Consider the following 17,660-nt stretch of genomic DNA (forward strand, 5'->3'; position numbering starts at 1 on the left):
CATAGCCTCATCCCAACTCAGCTGCTTGGCTTCTCACTCGCTTCCTGAGCACTTATTTTTTATAAGGGCTGGTGCTGGGCCAGGTAATACCAAGAGATTGACTCGTGTTATCTACCCAGGGGAGCTCACAGTGTGAGCGCCTGTGGTGGGTCTAGTGGCAGGGGCGGGGGAGGAGACAGATGCGCAGACAGGCAGTTATGATGCAATAAGAAAAGTGCTGATAAGGGCTAACATTTATTAAGCACCTGTCGTGAGCTTATGAGCTCCATAATGATCCAAAGAGATGGGCTCTACTACCCTCATTTACTACACGGGGAAGCCAAGGCTCAGGCAGGTTCGATAACTTGCCCAAAGTTACACAGTAAACAGACTGAAATTCGTTGAGTTTCAGGGCAAAGCCCGTTTCCTCCACCTCTGCACTACAGGACCCCACGCATGTCATACGTTAGTGACAGCGCGGCGAGCTTGTAACCACTCCGTCCCGGGGGTCAGGGACCGCGGGACGTGCGCCAGGCATGCGCACTACTACCCCGTCCCTGTCGTTCCGCTAATGTTACCGCGAGACGGGGGGCCTCCTTTCTCTCCTTCTCCCGCCGCCGCAGTCGGGTGCCAGCCGGTCCTCCAGCCGGACGCCGCTAACTTGTCTCCACCTTCAGGTAAGCGGCCTCGTGCCGCTCCCTGCTAGTCGGGGACTTGCAGCGACGAGGGGGTTTCGCCTAGCTGCCATTTCGCTGCGCATGCGCTCTTGGGGGTGGGCGCCGGCCCTCTCGGTTCCCCGTGACTCCCCTCCACGCCCAGGGTCCCGGGTAGCGGCGGGGGGCGGGGGAAATGTCTCGGACAGAGGCCGAGCAGCTGATCACGTGTGTCATTTCTCTGGTTTACCTGAGTGCACTCGCCCAACCCCGGTCCCTCCCGAGGGGTAGGAAGGGGGCGGGAGCGAGGGCCATTAGGACCGGGAGCCCATAGAACTGTGGCCGGGGCAAGGGGCGTCTTATGTTCATTCCTGAGGTACGTCCCGAGGACTGAGGGTCCAAGGATGATGAAAACACCCACTTTAATGTAGTGAACAATGGCAGTCCCTACCCCAGGCCTCCCCGTGGCCTGACGTCACCGCCCTCCTCCTCTTAGTGACTAGAGGCCATTTTGCGTGTCTAGGAGGGGAGACAGACATAGGAGCAAATGATGCAGGATGACGTATAGGAGAATAATTCTGGGTATAAAGTACAAGCTTGGTGCTAGGAGGGTTAGGGGTCACCAAGAGGTTGCACCTGAGCAAAGCTTGGTAGCATCTATTGGAGCCCACCAGGTGGACTTTTCCTATGCAGGAGGGCTCTGGGAAGAGAGATGGTGGGTAGCAGTTCTGATGTGTGCATCTGGGTCTGCTCTGTTCCAAGTAGCACCTGTCTCTTTCCTGAGCTTCTTGGCACAATGTGGGAGATTAGGTCCTTCGAGACCATGGGGTGACAGTTCTTTACTGTGTTTGCCAACTTAAGAGGACAATAATTACCTTTAACTGAACAAATAAAACATGACAACAGGAATATGAAATATGTCAGGGGAAGGTTGGTCCCCCTAAGGATCAGGAGGACAGGCCTTTCCCAGACCCCTCTTCTGTCTTGTGGGAAGGACTTGCCTAGCTAAGGACTGTTGTCCAGAAGATCAGCCACAGAGGGGAGTCAGAGGCTGCTGCTCCCATCCCTAAATCTGGCCACGTTGGACTATTGGTTTCTGTGGTTCAGTTTTGTTGTATGTGCAAAATTGGAGGAAATGGCCGTTAATTCATTGGTTTATCTGAATGTGGAATCCTGGTGGTCCTCAGGTCACTGGCCTAGGATGTGGTAGACCCCTGACCAGGACAGGGGCTACCAGGGGACATTGATATGGGCAAGTGTGTGGCTTGTGTGAGTGAGAATCATCTAAACTGGGCCTGGAGGATGCCACTAGGAATTTGTGGTGTTTTGGATACTGGGACCATTTCAGGATAAAATGGAATGCTAATATTACTCAAGGCCAAATGAATGACTGAGCAGTGGCATGACAGATATGCAGGTAACTAACAGGTAGTGGAAAATGACCAGGACCTTAAAACAGTTGACCCCAAAGGGAGCTGAGAGTTCAAAGGAGAGTGACAGTCTTCTTGTGGTGTTCAGAGAAGGCTGAATGAAAGATGTGGTGTTTTTGATGGCTAGTGAAAAATGGGGAGGGTTGCAACAGGCTGAGATGACATGGGCAGTGTTGGGAGTTCCCTGGCTGTCCAGTGGTTAGGACTCCATGCTTTCACTGCTGTGGCCTGGGTTCAGTCCCTGGTCCGGGAACTGAGATCCCGCAAGCTGTGCGGCATGGCCAAAAAAAAAAAAAAAATAGAGATGACCTGGGAAGTGTTGTATTCATTGAGACATTAGTTGCAAGCTGGGAGGGGTCCCTGGAACCTGAAGGTAAGACACCGCATGTACGTTTGAGATATTTATCAACTTAAAAAAATCATGTTTAAAAATCAAGAGTTACAAAAAAGTGTAACAGCTTAAATTCCCTACCCCAGTCTTTAGTCACTCAGGCACTCTCCTCAGAGGCATTCAGTAGTGTTAGTTTCTTGTGTAACCTTCCAGGGGTGTCCTGTACATATACAGGTAAATGCACACACACCCACACATCCACTCTCTTTACACAAACGGCATCATACCGTACTGTTTTGTACCCCGCTTGTTCACTTATCGTATTTTGAAGATGGTTCTGTATCAGTACGTGTAGAGCTGCCTTGAGCTTACTGGAGGAACAGTGGAAGCATTCCCCCTGAAGCCAAGGACAGGACTGTGATTTTTGAAGTGAACCTGGAACTGCTCCTTCAAACCCTGCCATTAAAAAGCTGCAAAGAGGGACTTCCCTGGTGGTCCAGTGGGTAAAACTCCATGCTCCCAATGCAGAGGGACTGGGTTCGATCCCTGGTCAGGGAACTAGATCCCACGTGCATGCCGCAACTAAGAAGTCTTCATGCCACAACTATGAGCCCGCCTGCCACAACTAAATGATCCTGCATGCCGCAACAAATGAGCCTGCATGCCACAACGAAGATCCCTTGTGCTGCAACTAAGACCCGGCACAGCCAAAAAAATAATAAATAAATAAAATAAATTTAAAAAAAAACTGCAAAGAGGTGGAGGTGTCAATTTAACTTTGGGCAGACTATTTTTGGCTTCGTTGGGTCTTCGTTGCTGTGAGCAGGCTCTAGAGCGCAGGCTCAGTAGTTGTGGCACACGGGCTTACTTGCCCTGCGGCATGTGGGATCTTCCAGACCAGGGATGGAACCCGTGTTCCCTGCATTGGCAGGTGGATTCTTAACTACTGTGCCACCAGGAAAGTCCTGGGCAGACTATTATTTTAATTTCCATTTGCTCTGCCCCCACCCTGTTGCTTTGGGACACCATTGTTTGCTCCCTTGGTCTGTGAAAATGGCCCGTAAGTCTTGGGGAGGTGTCCATGGGGGTACTATTAGGGCAGAACACAGCCCTTGCTGGGGTAATTGGGAAAATCATTGGCCACTGACTGGACTCCTGCATTTATCCTCTATTTCTCCTCCTTCATATGCCCGATCTCTAGGGAGACCACCTCTGCCCAATGCTGCTTCTCCATGGGGTCTAAAGTTCAAGCCTTGACTTGAGAAGTTGCCTGGTGGGGTGATAGAAAACAGGTGTGATTACCTGTGGTTCAGGTGCTCAGAACTCAGGGCTCACCCCACTCCTTCTTTTTTGTGCTCACAGGGCTGACAAGGTCTAGGGTCTGAGCATCAGTCCTTCCCTCACACTCACTATCAGATGGAGTAGTTGGAATTCTGTGGGGGAGATGAGCTCACAGGCCACAATAACCTGAGGAGAACAACTATCTTAAAAGAAAATAACAAATGAGACAATACATCTTTTGAAGAATTAGAATAGATGGACAACCAAAAATTGAAGATAAGCTTGATAAATATACTTAAGGAGACAAGGGAAGGTATTAGTAAGATGAAGTAAGAATAAAGAATTGTAGAAAAGCAAGAGGAAATATTAAGTGTGAACAATGTAATAATTGAAACAAAGAACACAAGAGATGGGATAAATAGTAGAACAGTCACAGTTGACAAACAATGAGTGAGTTGGAAGATCAAATTAAGAAAGCCTCCTAGAAGGAAGCTGTGAAGGATAAATAGGTAGGAAATTTGGAATAAAAGAGATATGGCAGTAGAAATACAAGTGCCAGAATCCAGATAACAGGAGTCATAGACAGAGAGAAAACTAAATATGCAGAAGAGGAAATCTTTGAAAAAAATAATAGAAATGTTTCTTAAAATGTTAAAAAGATGAACAACCTCAGTTTGAAAGAGTTTACAGAGTATCAAGCAGGAGTGTTAAGGAAGAACTCAGTCCTAGATACATTATAGTAAAATTTAGGAATATAAAGACAGAAAATTCTGAAAGCTTCCACAGAGTAAGAGTAGATGATCTCCAAACAAGTCAGGTTGACATTAGATTTCTCAGTAGTAACACCAGATACAAACAACAATCAAGCAGTATTTCTAAAATATTGAAGGGAAAGAATTTTTTTTTAATTAATTAATTTATTTATTTATTTGGCCGCGCTGGGTCTTAGTTGCGGCATGTGGGCTCTTCGTTGTGGCATGCATGTGGGATCTAGTTTCCTGACCAGGGATAGAACCTGAGCTCCCTGCATTGGGAGTGCGGAGTTGTAACTACTGGACCACCAGGAAAGTCCAAGGGAAAGAATTTTGAAATTAGAATTTTATATGTAGGCAGATTGTCATTCAAATATCAGGGCATGGGCTTCCCTGGTGGCACAGTGGTTAAGAATCCGCCTGCCAATTCAGGGGACACGGGTTCGAGCCCTGGTCCGGGAAGATCCCACATGCCACGGAGCAACTAAGCCTGTGTGCCACAACTACTGAGCCTGAGCTCTAGAGCCCACGTGCCACAACTACTGACCCCACGTGCTGCAACTACTGAAGCCCGCGCACCTAGAGCCTGTGCTCCGCAACAGGAGAAACCATCGCAATGAGAAGCCCACGCACCTCAAGGAAGAGCAACACCCTCTCGACACAACTAAAGAAAGCCCGGGCTCAGCAATGAAGACCCAACGCAGCCAAAAATAAATAAATAAATAAATAAATTTATTAAAAAAAATATATATCAGGGCATAATAAATATTTTTCTCAGTATATGCTGTAGAATGACCTATACTGAAAACACTTTTGGAGAAACAATTCAGAAAAGGAGAAACAAACCTAATTATATGTTTTTTAAAACAGATACACATTATAAAGAACAAACTAGTGATTACCAGTGGGGAGAGGGAATGGGAGAGGGGCAAGATATAGATAGGGGATTAAGAAGTACAAACTATTATGTATACAATATTTTTATTTTTTATTTTATTTTATTTTATATTTGGCTATGCTGTGTGGCTTGCGGGATCTTAGTTCCCTGACTGGAATCAAACCCATGCCCCCTGCAGTGGAAATGCAGAGTCCTAACCACTGGACCTCCAGGGAATTACCATATTATGTATAAAATAAATAAGCTACAAGGATTGTACAACACAGGGAATGTAGCCAGTATTTTGTAGTAACTATTAATGGAATATACCACTTAAAAATTGTGAATCACTATGTTGTATACCTGTAACTTATGTACTATTGTACATCAACTAGACTTTAATAAAAAAAAGAAAAAAACCCCAGACACCTAAAGCATAAAGACACAGACAAACTGAAAGTAAAGAGATGGAAAATGATATATCAGGCAAACAACAAACAGCTGGTGTGGCCATATTAATATCCTACCAAAGGGACTTTAAGACAACAAACATTATTAGGGATAGAGAGGGACACTGAAAATGACAAAAACATTCACCAAGAAGATATAACAGTTCTAAACATGTATGCACTTAATAACATAGCTTCTGGTGATAAAGAAAAAACTGACGGAATTACAGGAAGAAATGTACAAATTCATCGTCCCTATTGGGGGTTTCAGCACACTTCTAAATTATTGATAGGCCAAAAATGAAAAATCATGTCTCTGTGGCAGATCTAAAATTACAATCAGATCCTAAGTTTTATGCAAATCTGGAAATATAGTTTCTAGCTTTCCACTCCCAGCGACATAGGGGAGAACATAGCAGGAATAGAAATGGACATCATTGAAAACCAGTAAATAACATATGGCACATCAATTCAGTATTTATATTAATACGAATAAGTAAAAATTATTCACAGCTGAGTCACAATGTGTATTTTCCTTTCCTGTACTACTTAAAAATTAATAATTGTTTTCTCTTTCTTGTTTGTTTAGTTTTCTATGTACTTTAAAATATTCAACCTCAAACTCTCCAAAACTCCTCTTAAAAACTTCGGAGAAATCTATCGGTTTCATCACCTTGAAGATATTGCTTCTGGGCTGGTCAGATTCCCCGGAGAGGGTTCTCCCAGTCTCCTGCTTTGAGGGAAAGCCCAGGTTTGCCAGCAGGCTGGGAGCTAGTAGGAGAAGAGGTCTGGACAAGGAATTGGAGGTCCCAACATTTGGCAAACCAACTCAACTTTCCTTGGTTCCACTAATTACAGCTGAAGGAAGTTCGAATTTTCATGAAAGAAATTTACCAAAGATTGAAGGAGAATAACAATAACAACAAAAAGACAAAAAAAAAAAAAAAAAAGAAAAGAAAGACAGGAAGGAGGGACTTCCCTGGTGGTCCAGTGGGTTAAGACTCCACGCTCCCAGTGCCTGGGGCCTGAGTTTGATCCCTGGTCAGGGAACTAGATCCTGCATGCATGCCACAACAGTGAGTTTGCATACCGCAACTAGGTCTGCATGCTGCAACTTAAAAAAAAAAAAAGATCGCTCATGCCCCAATGAAGATCCCTCGTGCCACAACTAAGACCTGGTGCAGCAAAATAAATAAATAAATATTAAAAGGAAGAGAGAGAGGGAGGGAGGGAGGAAGGAAGGAAGAAAAGGAAGAAAGAAAGGAAAAGAAAGAAAGAAAAGAAAGAAAAAGGAAGGAAGGAAGGAAAGAAAAAGAAAAGAAAAAGGGGTGGAGGGATAATTGGGAGATTGGGACTGACATATACATACTACCATATATAAAATAGATAACTAGTAAGAACCTACCGTATAGCACAGGGAACTCTACTCATTACTCTGTAATGGCCTATATGGGAATAGAATCTAAAAAGGAGTGGATATATGTATATGTATAACTGATTCACTTTGCTGTACACTTGAAACTAACACAACATTGTAAATCAACTATACTGCAATAAAAATTATTTAAAAAATAAAATAAAAAAGAAGAGATCCTTCCCTTATAAAAATAAAAAGTATATATGTATATATATATATATATATGTATATATACAAAAAAAAAAAAAAGAAGAAAAAGAAAATGAAAGAAAGAAAAAAGGAAAGAAGGAAGGAAAAATGCATTCTATAAAAATAGCCAGGTTCTAAAGGTCAGGCTTTTGGCCCTAACCAGACCCCTGGGTTCTTTCCTGGTTCACAGCCTCCTTCCCAGGATTACCACACTCCCACCCAGAGAAGGCTGATTTATAATTTTAACTCTGACTGGTTGACTGTGGCTGCCTCGTGTACTGTGCTGGGCACTCTTTTTTTTTTTTTTTTTTTTTAATACTTTATTTATTTATTTTATTTATTTATTTATGACTGTGTTGGGTCTCTTAGTTTTCGTGTGAGGGCTTTCTCTAGTTGCGGCAAGTGGGGGCCACTCTTCATCGCGGTGCGGGGGCCGCTCTTCATCGCGGTGCGGGGGCCGCTCTTCATCGCGGTGCGCGGGCCTTTCGCCATCGCGGCCCCTCCCGTTGCGGGGCAAAGGCTCCAGACGCGCAGGCTCAGTAGCTGTGGCTCACGGGCCTAGTCGCTCCGCGGCATGTGGGATCCTCCCAGACCAGGGCTCGAACCCGTGTCCCCTGCATTAGCAGGCAGATTCTCAACCACTGCGCCACCAGGGAAGCCCGGCACTCTTTTATTTTAGCCTTTTTTTCTGCATTTCTGAGCAAATACAAAAGTAGAGAAAATAGTATAACGTCCTCCCCCATGCACCCATTATCCAGCGTCAACAATTGACCAATCTTATTTGATCTACACCCCTATGGTTTTTCCTCAAATTGTTTTAAAGCAAATCCCAGATATTATATAATTTCTACTGTAAATACTTCAGTATGTATCTCTAAGAAGTAAGAACTCTTTAGAAAAACCACAATAATTATAACTACAATTAGTACTAATTCTTAACATCATCAAGTCATTGTTCATCAAGTCATTGTTCACATCTTTTGTGTTATCTCATATGTGTCTTTCTATAGGTAGCTTGCTTTAATCAGCTTCCAAATGAACTCCACACATTCTGTTTGTTTGATACATGTTTAGGGCTTTTGAAATCTATAACTGTTCACCTACCTCTGTGTGTGTGTGTGTGTGTGTGTGTGTGAACTATATCACATGTCTTCTGAATTTTCCACTCTGGATTTTGTTGGTCCCTCTGGTGTCTTTCATCATGTTGCTGTATCCCCTGTACTTCCTTTAACCTGGCTATTAGATTTGGAGGCCTGACCAGGTTCTGGTTTGATTTTTTTTTTTTTTTTTTGGCAATAGAAGCTTGTGAGTGGTGCTGGGTACTTCCTCTTGCATTGCACCAGAAGGCACTTACTGTTTGTGTGACTTTCTTTTGTGGTGGAGGACTTCTGCCTTGACTATAATAGGAACTTCTGGTCAGAGTATCAAGGGAGGAGTGACCCTCTTTTCTTGGGCACCCTCCTAGGCATCCTGCACCTGCAGAAGCCCTGCACCTCTTGGTTCCCTCGCTCTTTTCTGGTAGGTTTGTCGAAACTCAGGCAGGTTGAGTCTGGGGGCTTAAGTCAAAGTTCTGACCTCCCTAGGTGACCTTGGAAAAAATTAGCTAACTTTTCTGGGCCTTGGTGTCTCCATTTGGCATTAACTAACAAATTAACTAATGAAGTCACTAATTAATTATTTCCATAAATATTTGACTATAGCATAATGGTTAAGAGTAGACTCTGGAGCGAGACTGCCTGTGTTGGAATACTGGATTTGTTGCTTAATAGCTTTTTTTTTTTTTAAAGATTTTTTGATGAGGACCTAACAGAATAAATAAATAAATAAAAACATTAAATTTATTATTTATTTATTTAATTAAAAATTATTATTTATTTATATTTATTACTATTTATTATTATTTATTTTAAAAATATTAAATGTATTATTTTATTATAAATAAAATTTATTTATTTTATTTACATTTATTTTTGGCTGCATTGGGTCTTCGTTGCTGCGCACAGGCTTTCTCTAGTTGCAGTGAGCGGGGGCTACTCTTCCTTGTGGTGCATGGGCTACTCATTGCAGTGGCTTATCTTGTTGCAGAGCACAGGTTCTAAGCTCGCGGGCTTCAGTAGTTGTGGCTCACGGGCTCTAGAGAGCAGGTTCCGTAGTTGTGGCGCACGGGCTTAGTTGCTCCGTGGCATGTGGAATCTTCCCGGACCAGGGCTCGAACCTGTGTCCCCTGCATTGGCAGGCGGATTCTTAACCACTGCCCTGGGAAGCCCTGAAGTGGACCATTTTCAAAGTCTTTATTGAATTTGTTACAGTATTGCTTCTTTTTTTTTTTAACTTTTGGGTTTATTTATTTATTTATTTATTTATGGCTGTGTTGGGTCTTCGTCTCTGTGCGAGGGCTTTCTCTAGTTGCAGCAAGTGGGGGCCACTCTTCATTGCGGTGCGCGGGCCTCTCACTGTCGTGGCCTCTCTTGTTGCCGAGCACAGGCTCCAGACGCGCAGGCTCAGTAAATTGCGGCTCATGGGCCTAGTTGGCTCCGCGGCATGTGGGATCTTCCCAGACCAGGGCTCGAACCCGTGTCCCCTGCATTGGCAGGCAGATTCTCAACCACTGCGCCACCAGGGAAGCCTATTGCTTCTGTTTTATGTTTTGGTTTTTTGGCCCCGAGGCATGTGGGATCTTAGCTCCCCGACCAGGGATAGAACTCACACCCCCTGCATTGGAAGGTGAAGTCTTAACCACTGGACCGCCAGGGAAGTCCCTAGCTTTGTTACTTTGAATAAGTTACCCCCTTTCTCTGCACCTCAGTTTCCACATCTAAAAAATGGGAATAATACTAACCACTTCACAGGGCTGTTACGAAGAGTAAATGAGTTAAAGCAAGTAAAATGCTGAGGACAGCCCCTGACATAGGCTGGGCACCCACAATGTGTTATTTGTTGTTGCATCCAGCTCTGAGCCAGGTGCAGAGGCCGCGTGGTGAACATGACCCAGGGCCTGAGGAAACACACGTGGTACAGTAGGACCAGGGCTGTGCTCGGGGTGGCCTGGGGAGCTGGGAGAGCCCCAAGGGGAATCTGCCGTGACTAGGATCAGGAATAACTAAGAGAGGAATTCACATCCAACCTGAGACTTGGAGGAGTCAGTGAGGTGGTGAAGGCGGGCAGTGAGGTTAGTCTGGGAAGGCTAAGAGGCATTTCAGCCACAGGGAACATCATCTGCAGAGACCTGGGCATGGGCAGCGTGAGCGTTTTTGGTCCAGTTAAGCTTGGAGCCTGAGGAAGAGAGGTACAGAGCAGGTGAACAGTTAGTTGTTAGAGGCTAAGGCAGAGAGGAAGGCAAAAGCAGTTTACAGAGGGAGTGGGGTCCTGGCTAAGGAGCTTGAGCTTTCTCCCAGGGACTGTGTAGTGTGCGTGTGTGTGTGTGTGTGTGTGTGTGTATTTTAGGTTGTGAGGTAAGGAGCAGGATTTGACCTGCTCTGGCTGCTGTGTAGGGAGTGGATAGAAGGCAGGGCTGGAGGCCTGGAGACCTGGACCAGGTGCCATGATCCAAGAAGTGGTGGCCTGACCGTGTGGATGAAGAGAAGTGAGTGGATCCATTGTGTGAGGCAGGTAGAATTGTTAGATTGTCGAGGGAAGTGAAGGAGTTTTAGTGAGTTGAATAATGTCCCCACCAAATTCATGACCACCCAGAACCTCAGCGTGTGACCTTCTTTGGAAACAGCGTCTTTGAGATGTAATTAAGTCAAGGATCAAGACAAGATCATCCTGGATTTAGGATGGGCCCTAAACCCAAGGAGAGTCTTTCTATAAGAGAAGACAACACACAGAGACTCAGAGAAGAAGGCCATGAGAAGACAGAGGCAGAGATTGAAGTGATATTGCCACGAGCTGAGGACCACATGGAGCCACAAGAAGCTGGAAGAGGTAAGGAAGGATCCTCCCCCATAGCCTTTGGAAGGAGTGGCCCTGCCAACACCTTGATTTCAGACTTCTGGGCTCCAGAACTGTGAGGGAAAAAGATTCTGTTGTTCTAAGTTAGGCCAGCCAGTTTGTGGTACTTTTTTCCAGCAGCCCTAGGAAACTAGGAGCCCTAGGAGTCAAGGGTGATACTCAGGTTTCTGGTTTAGGTGACTTGGGGACATACAGACAGGGGCAGACTTGGGGGCCGGGGAGGGCATAGGAACTGTGGTGGACAGATGTTGAGGTCTGGTTCAGGTTTTACTGCCTTTGAAGAGTCTGTGTGATAAGCAAGTGAAGGGGAGTCTGGCTGACTGATTTAGGTTGAGAGAGAATCGGGGAGTGAGGAGGGAAGGAAGGTTACCCAGGGAGAATTTGTGTGGAGAGCAGGGAAGAGCATCAAGATTAGACCTACAAGGAAGACCGACACTAGGGGAAAGGTAGAAGAAAAGGAACTCAGGAAGGTTTCTGAGTAGGAGCAGCCAGGGAAATAGGAGAAAACCAGGAGCATGTGGGACCACAAAATCCAAGGGCACAGGGAGTTTGAAGGGGGTGGGGGTTGGATGGAATGCTGCAAAGAGGTAAAAAAAGACAAAGAGAGGAAAGTGCCTATTGAATTTGGAAAGTGTCTTAGTTCAGGCATCTATAACAGAAAACCACAGACTGGGCAGCTTAAACAGCAAACATTTATTTCTCACAGTTTTGAAGTTTGGGAGGCTGAGACCAGGGTACCAGCACAGTCTGGTTCTGCAAAGGCCCTCTTCCTGGTTTACAGACAACTGTTGTTTCTTTGTACCCTCACATGGTGGAGAGGGAAATCATCTCTCATGTTTCTTCTAATAAGGGCACTAATCCCATTCATGAGGGCTCCACCCTCGTGATCCAATTACCTCCCAAAGCCCCCACCTGCTAATACTGTAACACTGGGGTTAGGATTTCAACATATGAATTTTGGGGGACGTAAACATTCAGACCATAACAAAAACAAAATGGTCATTTCACCATGACCTTGGTAAGAACAACTTTGGTGGAGCAAGGATGTGTGCAGTCCCACTGCCGCCTGACTCCTGTTTTGGGGGGCCTCCTCACAACAGGGGACTCTGGTGTTTCTAGAGGTTCTAGACTCTCAGGACCTAACTTGTCAGGGCTTGGTGTATGCAACAGTTTGTGGGAAAGAGGCCACCTCCACTCTGTCTAGGTCCCAAAGACCACGACTGATCCTCTGTGTCTGCTCTGTGGGGATAAGGCCCGCAGCTGTCTGTCTTCCATGAAGCCAGCACCTGTCTCTCTGTTCAAAGAATCTGGCAACTTTATCCATTTACTGAAGTCTTTATCCATTTACTGGCCTAGGGAGGAAGGGGTAGGGATAGGATTACTAGTATTACTTGCCACATTTATTGAGGGGGTCTGGAATCCCTGGAAAGCCAGGATTCCTTCATATCTATCACTCTGTCCTACAGAATTGCAAGGAGGACCAGATTCACACCCATAGTAAAAATATTACTCTAAGCAGCACAGTCCTGCTGTGCCCAGCCAAAGGTAATAGTGCCATCTATGGGTCACTGGAGGCGAGCGCATCCGTGTAATTGTAATAACACAAAGGGAATAGCAGTGGCAGGGCCCTCAGGAACAGGATTCCATGTTCTTCCTGTTGACTAATAAGAAGTGAACTCTACAGTGACATGATCTTTGTTTAATGACCAGAGGTGTGAAAGAAACACAAGAGATGGACGGACCAATATGTGAGCCTGAGTGTGAATTAAGGAGGGGGAAAGATCAAGCTTGTGGATGTCTGTGTCCTACAAAAGCAGAGCTAAAGGCTTCCTTTCCAGAGTATGACCAAAAACCAAAAACCAAAAACAAAAAAACCTGGTGGAAATGGGGTTTGTAGTTGTGTGGGCAGAGGCAGTGGATCACAGCTTAGGGACAAGTTTAGGGCTAGATGCAATCAAATACAGCCTGGGAAGTCAAGTCTGTGTGTCTCAGGTACTTAATAATACCCAACACTTGCTTACCAAGTGCCAGACTTTCTCAAAACGTGTATTAACTCATTAACTCTCAGAGCAATCCTGTGAGGTAGATGCTATCTTAGCTCCCATTATATGGAAGGGAACTGAGGCACAGGGAGGCTAGGTAACTTGCCCAAAGATACACAGCACGAGGAAACCAAGATTGCAGCTCCAGCCCTGTCCTGTGTTTCTGACATCTGCACCAACATCTGCTGTACATCCTTCTAAATGCACTACGTGTTCCCTGCCTTTCAAAATGGAGCATGAGGAGCATAAAGTAAGCATTTATTGGTGGTTTTGATGAAAGTGTTCATCACCACAAAAGCACTAATACAGCACCGGGTTCAGAGGCTGCTGAGAGGTGGCCCTCAGCTGCCAGGTCATTTGGGGTTCTTGAGTCTACTTTTTGTAGACTTTACCTAATGAGGGATGGAAAGTTATGGAAGAATTTTAAGCAGGGGAGTGCCATGGTCCGATTTACGTTTTAGAAACGGATTTAGGTCTTCTCCAAGGGTGATGGACGTGGAGACTTAGCAATGCCTGTGAATCCAGAGCCCCTCCCTACAGGTGTGATCTCCTGGCCTGGCTTCTGGGCACAGGTTTGAGGGGGTGGTTTGTGAATGAGGAGAAGAGGAGCATGGAGAACCCAGGTGAGTTGTGGTCAGATATCTTCTCTCTCATTCTCTGCTCTCTGCCCTCAGTGCCTCCCAAGGTGACTGTGTCCTGTCAGATGCTCCAGAAGACAGCATCACCTGTCTGCCCTTGCCTCTGGCCTTTGCCCTTGCTCCATCCTGTTTCACTGGAAGAAGGACTAGGTGCTCGGTGAGTGGGGCCTGGGGACTCTGGTGACGTTTTGCTCAATGGAGATGCAACATTCAACATGTGCATCGCCCTGGTGCCACTGACTGGGGGGGCAGGGGGCAGGGGCTGTGCCTGCTGGATGGAGCAGACCCAGCTGGCAATGGCTGCTGGGTACCCTGGTGAGCGCGTTACCTCCTAGTCCTGCGGGCACCCCACCCAGCCCTTTCAGAGAGTGCGGAGCCCCAGGCAAATCATCCTGCTGGTTTTTCTAATCTTGGGATGGGAACTAGGATGGGGGACTCCTCAGAGCAGGCCAGTCCAGGGCTCAGCAGACAAGGAGGGAACCACACTCTGGAGGGGGAGTCTGGTCAGGTCTCCCCACTCCTTCCTCAAAGCACTCCCAAGGCATGGTCCTCCCCTGGGGTGCCTTGGGACACAGCTTTTCTTCCTCAGCCCTTCTCTGCTTTGGCAGCTGTCTGCTCCCCTGCAGCTCTGGGGAAGTCCACTGGGGAAGATCTGGGCCTTGTGTTTAAGCATCTTAGCAGCTGCCATTCTCCTGCTGGCTTCATCTGGGGATGTGGAGGAAGAGGAAGGAAGGGGTGCTGAGAAAGGGGAAGATTGTGAGCAGGGAGATACTGCTGACCTCAAGAAAGACCCGGCAGCAGCTGGGGCTGAATTTGGAGGAAAGGGTCTTTTGTAGGTTTCCTTGAGAGGTCGATTCTTCTCCCCATCCAGAGTGTAGAGCCCCAGGTGGGGGTGGATGGGAACCATCTGATCTGAGCTCTCTAGTCAAGTGACTGTGCTCTCCTGGGGGATATATACTCCCTACATCTGGGTCCGTCCTGCCCCCAGCATAGCCACAGCAATAGTCTGCTGGCCCCGGCCTGCAGGGGCCCCCACTGGCAGAGGGCTAGATGAGATGACCCATGGGTCCTTTCTGGAACGATCATCTTCTTTCTTCTTTCTCTTTCTCATTTTGTCTGCAGCATGAATCTGGAACAAATGAGGCCTCCAAGAAAGAGGAGGAGGTGTCCTGATTCGGCAGAAAAATTTGAGTCACCAGCTTGGTGAGAAGCTCATAGCAACCTTCAGAGAAATTTCACGCCCTTGAAGGTTTCTGCAAGAACCCTTTTACCCCTTTCTTGTCCTTAACCTCTACTCTGCTAGACCCGCCCCATGGCGAGCATGAAAATGCGCCTGTCAGATCTCCACTTCCAGGGGGTGTAATTGATGGAGGTCCTCAGCTGCTGCGCTCTGAAATCCATCACCTCCTGGGTGTTGAGGCCACACTTCTGACAGTGTTCTCCCAGTCAGAGGCAGAGTGCAGTGGGGACACTAAGGCAGGATACCAAGGGGATGCCTGGGGGATGTAAGACTCCTCTGATGGGTCACTGGCTCCAGTACCCCCCACTGGCCTTGCCAAAAGCTCCTTGGATGACGAGCATCCTGGGATGATCCCACCCAGCCTCCTCTCTTCTCTACCTCACTGGGGTCTGACGGCTCCCCAGCCTCTTCTAGCCCCTCCAGGTTTCCCCCACAGGCATTTCCCCTAATAAATTTATTGCATGTTTCATTCTGTCCTGACATCTACTTCTCGGAGGACTTAGACTAACACACTCCCTTTGCTTAAGAATGGGAACCCCCTTTTGGCCTCTTCCTTTCCGGGTGCCGATCCAGATCCCCACCTTCATTGCGCTGTTGGCAGTGAGGGGTGACAGGGATCAGGGGAGGCCTTTGAGGTGCCTGGTACCCCAGAGCAGAGGCCCGCCCTCTTTCACCTCCTTAACCAGGCAGCTGGTCTGTGGTGGCCGTGGCCCTGGATGGCCTCAGCAGTGTATGAAGGACGTGGATGTCCGTCTGCACGCACTGTCTCCCTCCCTCCCCTCATTCCCTGCTCTTTGACCTCAGTCATTCTCCCAAACTGCCTCCTTTGGCTGGTAGGTAAATACGAGACGGGCAGGAGCTGTCAACGGTGTCTGTACCCCTTCCCCAGGCCTTCCTTCTCCACTGTCAGCTTCCCTTTTGGTGGCCTCACAGGAAAGATGGGGCTCAAATAGCCTCTAAATTTAGGAAAGCAGAGAACTGCAAAGGATAAAACATCTGCCACAAGAAAAAAAGCCAAGATAGGTAGCGGGGAGCCTTCACTAGGTTCCTTTATCTATTTATTTTAATTTTTAACACATTTATGGTACGTCTACTGTGGTAGACACTGCTAGTCATTTTTATGACTCTCCACAGTGAAGCTTGACAAGTCGTGGAGGTAGGTACTATTGATTATTAACCCTGTCCGGCTGAGATGATTTGCTCTGAGGTCATAAAGCTGGGAAATAGTGGAGCCAAGATCTGAACAAAAGTTGTCTGACTTCAGAGCTGATGATTCATTTAACATATTTATTGGAATGGCGTATATTGTTCTAAGCACTTGAGATGCAACAGAAAGTGAAAAAGGTGAAGCTCCTTGACCTCACGGAGCTTATAGTCGAAGCCGTATTATGCTTCACCAACTGTCTTTGCCAGGAAAATCGTTGATTTCAGACTCAGGCTGGGTTTGAACTCTTGCTCTGTCACATATTGTCTGTTATCCTGGGCAAACCACTGTGACTCTTTTCTCCAGTTTCCTTACCCGTTGAAAGGGGGCTAAGCGGGTCCAGCTTAGAGAGGTTGTTTTGGATGGATGAGGCCATGTAACAATTTGTGGTAGGCTCTAGATGCAAAACAGGACACACCCTAAACAGTACATGGGACTGAAAGGTGACTTTCATGACAAAGTACACCTGGGGCACAGGGCTGGAAGCGGGGGTAGGGCACATGTCAGACTGTCGTGTGGTGGCAGTAGTGGTGAGGGCCTTGGCCACGCCAGGGGCCGGGCTGGCCACACGGAATAGTGTGGCACTTCCTGCCACTGCTGTGTGGTGGTGGCCTGGCTGGTGCGTCTCCGTGGATGCTGTCATCTCTTTCACTTCTCCCCAAGGCTTCCTCTGCTGTCCTGACAGGCATCTTGGAAGGATCTTCACTTTCTAGCTTGGCTGAGATATATTAAAAACCCTTGATAATACTGACCATGTTAATTTGAGCAATTTGACTCTGATGTGCCTTTCTTCATGTAGATTTCTTCATGTTTCTTATGCTTGGGGTTTGTTGAACTTGGATCTGCAGGTTATAGTTTTCTTTAAGTTTGGAAAGGTCTCAGCTATTTTTCTTCAAAAAATTTTCTGTCCCCTCTCTCCTCAGGAAATCCAATTGGTTGCTTAAAGTCCGATAGCTACTGACGCTCTTTCCATTTCTTTCTTTTTTTAAAATTTTTATTTATTATTTATTTATCTATTCATGGCTGTGTTGGGTCTTCGTTTCTGTGTGAGGGCTTTCTCTAGTTGTGGCAAGCGGGGGCCACTCTTCATCGCGGTGCGCGGGCCTCTCACTGTCGCGGCCTCTCTTGTTGCGGAGCACAGGCTCCAGACGCGCAGGCTCAGCAGTTGTGGCTCACAGGCCCAGCCTCTTCGCGGCATGTGGGATCTTCCCAGACCAGGGCTCAAAC

The 17,660-nt window shown here is 46.7% G+C and overlaps 2 long non-coding RNA genes across 2 annotated transcripts in view; one reads left to right on the top strand and one right to left on the bottom strand.

Annotated features, from left to right (window-relative positions):
• Positions 1–3,135: 3,135 nt before the first annotated feature.
• The window catches only part of LOC309643419, a 149,901-nt gene continuing 135,376 nt past the window's right edge, over positions 3,136–17,660 (bottom strand). Inside the window, exon 2 of the long non-coding RNA XR_014253732.1 lies at positions 3,136–8,767. This is a non-coding gene — a long non-coding RNA (uncharacterized lncRNA). The remainder of the gene's footprint in view (positions 8,768–17,660) is intronic.
• Positions 10,791–15,696, top strand: LOC309643411. Its single transcript, XR_014253725.1, has 2 exons — positions 10,791–14,146; positions 15,112–15,696. It is a non-coding gene; the product is annotated as an uncharacterized lncRNA (long non-coding RNA).

Source organism: Balaenoptera physalus (assembly GCF_965194825.1).
Source record: "Balaenoptera physalus genome assembly, chromosome: 15".
NCBI classification, from domain to species: domain Eukaryota; kingdom Metazoa; phylum Chordata; class Mammalia; order Artiodactyla; family Balaenopteridae; genus Balaenoptera; species Balaenoptera physalus.